The following is a 7,581-nucleotide window of genomic DNA, read 5'->3' as shown; positions in this document are numbered from 1 at the left end:
GTGCGTGCCCAAGATCCTGAGAGGAGAATGGAGGAGAAGGGATTGCAGCATGGCCATCCCCCCAGGGGGTGATTTCTTGCTTTCTATCTCTCTGTCTCTCTGGCGAGCACACGTGCCCTATAGCAAAAACCTCTCCAAAAAAAAAAAAAGATAAAAAAAAGGAGGGGGAAAAAGAATGAAAAATCTTATAACCTTTTATATTGACGAGTCAAATTTCAAGTTTTAAATTAAGTCTTTTGAACTCAAACTTAGACAATTTCTGAAGAGCACCTGGATATCCAAGAGAGACAATTTAAACTTAACTTAGTATGTTGAAATAATCCAGGAAACTATCAGATGTAAAATGGTGTTTAGCTGCCTTTATATAAATGTTGTTATTAATATGAGTTCCAAAACTGTATTAGATTCCTAAAGTTTTGGTATATCTTGGTATATTATCAGCCATAATTGTAATGTCAGATGTACCAACTAGAGAATATGGTATACCTCTCATCAAATATCTAACCATGATCATTTTAAGCTTTGATATCCATAGCTAATTGCTTTATTTTGATGTTCCTTCTAAAAATGTTCTGTAATAAGCCACTTCAAGGAAATTCATGAAAAAGACCCTGACATGTATCCTTGAATAAATGTTTTTGATAACTTTGGACTGACTTTTAACTAAGAAAACATTCTGTGCTTTGTTTTCTAGATTTAAGGATTCCTTTTTCCCCTTTAAAGCTATTTATAGCTTTAGCAGTTTGTTAGGGTATTTTTGAAAACGAAATTAAAATGTATGCTTTTCTCCCATGCTGGTCCCTCCAGAATTTGGAAGCTATTTGTGAGTATTCTTGCTTTGTGGCATTATGGTTATTTGCATAAGATCAAAGTATCTATTTTCTTTCTATTTATTTATTTATTTTTTAGGGTACATGCACTCACCAGAGAGAGTCAAAGGGCAGAAAGAGAGCAAAATGAGAAATCACCCCCATGGGGGATGACCGTGCTTTAATCCCTTCTCCTCCAGTCTCCTCTCCTGGATTTTGGGCATGGATGTATGCACTCCTGATGTGTTTTCAACCAGCTGGGTCCAGGACATACAAACCTTCCAATCAATCATGTGGGACCCAACTGCCTTAACCACTATACCACTGACTAGCTCAATATCTATTTTCTACAATAAGAATAGGAGATGCCAGTTATTGCCGGGACTTTGACTGGAGTGTTACAGCTTCAGCTAAGCAAGTAAGGTTAAGCTTATAAAAACTGGGGTAAGCCCCTAAAATGTTTGCCTGGTACCATAAAAAGGAAAAATAGCACTGCTTTGCAGGTAAGTAGTGTCACTTTCTGAAGACCCAAGAACTCCCAAATACAGAAATTTGAGGGCACAATCTGATGGTGAATCCCTGCCTTGTCTTCCTAGATTTGAGAGGCTTTTTAGGGAGTCTAATCTAAAGTCCCTTGTAAAAAATTTAGGCAAAGCCAACTTAATCAATATTTTGTTGAGTTTTGTGCAAATAACCAGGCAAAATTGAGACTAAGGTTATTCGGCATATAAGTTAGTTTTACTCTGTTTTTCTTTGGTAAAAGGGGAGACTGGTGAGAAAAAAAAATGTGTTTCAGAAGAAAAACTATAATACACCTGTTACTAGGCTTTAGCTCTGTCAGTATTTTTGAATATTTATTGTTTGCCTAAAATTTGGACTAAATACTTAATTCTTTCCTGACTGAGGAGGAAGGAGTTTGCATGGTAGCAAATACTTTATACTATACTTATGCAAATAAATCTTCAGAGGTAAACCTCATCTGGGTAAGATAAGACAAACAGTCACCTAATAACAACAGGACTAAGCACTTAGAGATCAAAGTATGGAAGTTTACTGCTTTCTCTCCTCTAGCCCTGACCCTCAATAAAGATTTCCGTTGGATATGTGGGTTGCTCCCTTTCAAGGAACTTGAAAGGGATTCGCTATTGTGTGGTTTTGATCCTATTTGTGCAAACTCTGCCACTGCCCTTTACACCACCTCCTAATGGCTTGGAATCTCAAGTATCTAAATCCAGCTAAGACATGACCTAAACTTCTCTCTCAAGGACACCTGGGTTGAAACAAATGTGTTTATAACATCAAAAGGTGGGTAAGATAAAGGATTGCATTCAAAGCTGGAAAATATCTGGTACATGTACAAGGAGAAGTTATTGGGTATGAGATGAATATATGTGGGTAACTCTCACAGCAGAGGTTCTGGCTTTCCCCTGGGCTGATTGGTCAGTGTACCTTAGAATTTTCATGAATTCAATAAAGATGGACAGAAACTATACCCAACACAGTCAACTATCCCTACTTGGTACACTGGTGGACCAGGTACTGGTTTTCCTCCTGGTTTAGGTCAGGTATGTCTTGACAGGAAAAACTGCCAATTGCATTTATTATAGTTTTAGTAATTTTTCTTTGCTGCCTGGTATTCTGTTGCAACAGAATGTGCATTGTTTGTAATGAGCACCTCACCCAAAGATGGCCAAGATCACATGCCTACATCATAATCCAAAAGAGACACTGCTACTATCCAAGGACTCTGCCTTAAGTAACCATTAAATATTTTAATTTTCAGGCTATCCAGCTTTATTCCTCAACCCCTAATGACACCTTGCATTAGCAGGAAGTAGCTAGAGCAAGTGGTATCTCTTCTCCTCAAGATTGGGGAAGGACCAAAAGAAAGGAAGGAAATTGTAACTAGACAGAACTAGCCTGGTGCCAATTGTGATTATGTGAGTTTCTTTGGAGAATGCATGTACCAGGAAGATTGGGTGACCTATGGTTGACTCTCCCCCTACCCCCATTTGCAGGGAAGGAGTGTGAATGCTGGCTGCAACAGAGTGACCAATCAGAACTGCAGACGTTGCAATCCTTCATTTGTGTACATGGACTAAATTGAAATCTCAGGCAGGAAGCATTTCTCTATAAGAGCCAATCCCTTAACATATTAGGAGAGATGGCCTTTGAACAAATTTAGCAGTCTCCCAGATGATGTCACTGGTAACAAAGCCTTCCTTCTGGACAAACTTTATGGATCAGAGTTTCTGGAGAGAGAGTGTTTCTGGTTATACTTTGGTTCCATAACTGAAGTTTATGCAAACTTAGGACCAGATTTGAAGTCCCTTTACTTCCAAACCATTTTCTGAGCATCCTATCACATTGCAACCAATTCTTTTTGTCTTGTTTTGTTTTGTTGTTTTGTTTTTGTTATTGTTGTCATTGTTGTTTTGTTTTTTTTACCAGAGGCCCTGTGTTGGAGCTACTGTGTTCATGGGACTGGTCAAGTAGTAAAATACTGCTCATGTAGTTAAAAACAAAAAACAAAATCCTGCTACACAAGACAGTGTTCCCAGTTCTTTCCCAGCCCACATTATTAAGTAATTCAGAAAACAGACCCCCCCATACCTTTCATACGACTCATTCCCTTTTTCAAACATTTCTTAAATTTAAAGAGAAACCCTTACCAATTTTTTTTTTATAATACCAAAGGAAAAGAATGCAGCATGAGACCTACTAACCACACAACCCTGGATACTCTGTGACACTAAATACAGAGAGATTGTGAGAGTAAAACAAAAACAAATCCTAAGGGCTGACTTCTTAGCGAAATAGTTAAAAGCTGTACATGGGAGCAGGATCCCACATAGCTGACTGTGGTTTGAATCATAGACCTTGTGACTTGAAAAACATGTCACGCTTGTGTATGTCTATGCCTCAAATCCTGGTGACATGAAGTAATGGAGGAAACAGGATCAAGGGGTGACCATGCCCCATTGGAAGGATGCTTTCTCTCTCACGCATGCACCCTCCACTTAAAAACAAACAAACTTTTAAAATCCCCCCTAATGCTTAGACACACAATTCTCCAAAACAGCATAGAGCATACATTATTTGGAAGAAGTTAACCCTGAACTGAAGGAGGTCATGTCATCTGTCAGAGAAGGGTCCAACTCTTCCACCCAATACAGAGATTCTCTTCCACAAAGTTCTTAACTGTCACCCTCTAGGACCTTGTTCTCACCATTTCATACCCTCGCATATACACACACCTACACAGCTACCAGCCATATTTCTGAAAATTACAGAAACAGGGTTCTGCTAAAGTCAACACAAGGCTCATATAATAGAAAACCCACTGACTATGAAAACTGCAACTTCCCAGTAACCCTGTCTGTAACCTTGTCTCCCAAGTCTTGGCTCCCTTAGCTGTTTAATTAGAGGGAAAAGGTATGTGAGACAGTTGTACTCTTTGCCCTAGATCAGGGGTTATCAATTTTGTTTTGTTTTGTTTGCTTGAATTCTACATTAAAGGTAAAGTGATTTTTCCCCAATTTAAAAATAACATGAAACCATAGTATAGAAATCAAAATGGAGCAGTTTTAATGGGGTGAAGCTGGAAAGACAGGAGCCTGCCTGTTGATCTCTCTTGTTGGCCCTCTGTGGGCTCTTAGGCTTCTATTCTTGCTTGCATGAATGGCCCGGCTATGCCTGTGCTCATGCTCTTAGCCATGTGACTCTCATTCGAACTCTTTTTTGGCCACAGGACTTGCTCTGGCCAACAGAGTGACTTAGTAGAGGTTTGGAAAGCATGTGCATAATTCTGCAATCCCTCTTGTGCCTCTGCTATCACCATGGGAGCAGGGCTAGGCTAACCTCGTAGAGGATAAGATAATGAAACTGGCCTAGGTTTACTGATCTCTAGATAAAATGTTAAAGTCCTGTCTTCAGGACAAAGATAAAAGTAAGGGTATGGCGGTGATCACTTTGTTAAGGTCATTGAGAGAATGATGGTGCCGAGGGATCCTTTCAGAAAGACAAAAGGGTTTCTCATAACCTAAGTAGTATTGTCACATAGTGCTTGACAGTCCCCAAATACCAATAATTAATTTTAGAAACAGCACCATGTCTCAACATGACAGTGGACCACAATTAGATAAAAAGTAAGCTCAGACTTCATTCTAGGGAGCTGTGTCAGGAAAGTACTCCCAGAAGGTCAACAGGGTCAGAGCCCAACTTTCTATAGACAGGAAACAGACTAAGTTGCTTGAAATGTGTGCTTCTAAATATATTTCTAACACATGGTTTCTCACATGGAGCCATGGATAGGGATGAAAGAGAAAAAAATTAGAGAAGAGTTAGGACCATTTCAGTTGATGGAGCCAGGGCATTACCAGGAGGCAGAATCAGGGATGAGCTCAGGAGGATTCCCCACCACTGGAGGACCTGGCACTATTTGTGAGCACATCCCATAGCATTGCAATTTACAGACTTTAGGTCAAATGCATGATTATTACTGATACTGCTGTGGGTTTGTGATACTTGGCTAGATTGCATTTCTTTGACAATAAATGATTGATTGTCAGAGTTCCAAGCAACAGAGTTAAAATGTTCCTGAACTCTCTTTGAGTTCCATAAAGTGGACTTATAAGTTGGAGAGATTTTATACTTTTTTAGCTAAGTAAGGAATACTTTATGATGATCTTAACATAAGCATTTAGGATTTAGCAAATTTCAAAAGATAAGATGTTCTTTCTTTTCCTTTTTCCTCCTGAGATGCCTTTTCTAAAACTGGACTGTTGTTTTGGAAATAAATTATGGGATTTTCTTCCTTGGAAGCCCTTAGTCAAGGAGAAATAATGTCCAATAACTGAAATAGTAAGTTAATCTCCTTTTAGGAACATATTATGACACCTCCAAACAGATCATTAATCTCAAGAATCAGGAGCAACAACTTCACAGAAAAATAAGTTAGTAGCTGTAAGGAAAAAATAATTTCTCAGTGGGTACTCAAATATGTATAATTCAATGGGAGAACAGAATGCATGCAAGAAACAAGAGGGGCAAATTATTCAGTCTTTTCCTCTGTAGTGTATGTATTCTAAAGGGTGTTTTGATTAAACAAGCTAAATACTCAAAATGTGAATGAAATAACTCATAAAGGTTCATTGAAAGAGATTCTACAGTATAATGAATCATACATTATGAATATTCATATGTAAATTTCCCACTTTCCCTTCATGAGGGCTATGAAAATCCAATCATCTATGTCTTATGAATGTAGCCTAAAGGCCAAAGAAAAAGACTGGGCCTGAATTAAAAGGTGAATACATCCATTTGACAGGACATCAGTTACTGGCAGCCTCCCTTGCATATTTTAGATCATAGGTTGATCTCTGCACTCCAGTGTAATACCAGTTTCTTGGCTTCCTAGATAGAGGTTTATTCCCCAAAGGACCTAATATAGCTTGTTTTCATGCCTGTGCCTGGCCAAAAAAAAAAAAAAAAGAAAAAAAAAACATGTTAAACAGCATTTAAAACTCCAGAAAGCACAACTTAAACCTGTCAGCACAGAAGACTAATCTAAACAAAGACATAAAGGAACAAGTGGTGGCAGCATGTGACTCTCCAGCCCCTCAACTCTGAGCAGGAGATCCATGCTCTGGACATTTGAAAGCAAGAGCACAGTTATCTACTATAAATGAGACTATTCAAACTTTAAAAGAGGAAAATATAAGAATATCCCTACAGGAAATGAGGAGATAATATATTCCAATATATGCCAGCAAATGTATTTTAGGTTATTTCCCTATCAAGTCATCAATGATATTTTCGTATTGAGCTCTAAATTTTCTCATGTGTGTTGTCTATAGAGAAAGGAGGTTTGAACAAATCTTAGCTGGAGGAAAGATTTCTGAACAGTCCTCATTATGACTTAAAATTTCCTTCAGGGATTCCTTTGTTAAGTACGCCTGTGAAGATTTTAATCACGAATTACGTTGAGAAGTACCTGTAAAGCAGAGCCTCCAACCCCCAGGCCATAGACTGGTATAAATTTGTGGACTGTCAGCAGCTAGGCTATATAGCAGGAGATGAGTAGTGGGCAAGTTAAGCTTCATCTGTATTTACAGTCACTCCCCATTACTCCCTACTCACCCATTACTGCCTGAGCTCATCTCCTGTCAGATCAACAGTGGCATTAGTTTCTCATAATAATGCAAATCTTATTGTGAACTGCACATGAGAAGTATCTAGGTTGTGCACTCTCATAAACCATCCCCCCTCCTACCATGTCAGTGGAAAAATTGCCTCCCACACAACTGGTTCCTGGTGCCAAAAAGATTGGGGACCACTGTTTTAAAGAACCCTCAGTTGACAAACCAAATCTCCAATCTGTACAAGTCCTTATCCCATGAACTTTTTCATGTTCACATAAACCATGGAAGTCCCCACTAGAGAGTAGAAAGGGAACCCTGCTGGGCTCACAACAATTGTCCTGGTGTAGTTCTAGAGTGGGCTTGTTTATAACACAATTGCATCTATAGAAAGAAATGACTTGTGACCGTTTCCACAGTATTGCCCTCACATCAGCCCACACTCACTCTCCTGTGGTAGGTTTGTCTTCCTTCCCTATCTACTCTTCTGATTTGTCCCTCAGTCAGACACTACTATGTCCCCAATCTTGGAGACAGAAAGTTTTGAATCTGACATTTTTCCTCATTTTATAGTTGTATTAAGTTTTACCTTTAAAAAAAAAACATAAAATAAAAACAAACCTGTTTTGACT

At 38.7% G+C, this 7,581-nt stretch overlaps 1 protein-coding gene across 1 annotated transcript in view; it reads right to left on the bottom strand.

Moving 5' to 3' along the window:
* Positions 1 to 7,581, bottom strand: part of ABCA13 (ATP binding cassette subfamily A member 13) — a 500,786-nt gene that overhangs the window by 165,805 nt on the left and 327,400 nt on the right.

The sequence above is a fragment of the Tupaia chinensis genome, unplaced genomic scaffold (genome assembly GCF_000334495.1).
Source record: "Tupaia chinensis unplaced genomic scaffold, TupChi_1.0 Scaffold139484_1, whole genome shotgun sequence".
Classification (NCBI taxonomy): Eukaryota; Metazoa; Chordata; class Mammalia; order Scandentia; family Tupaiidae; genus Tupaia; species Tupaia belangeri.
This window is presented reverse-complemented; position numbering and strand designations above follow the sequence as displayed.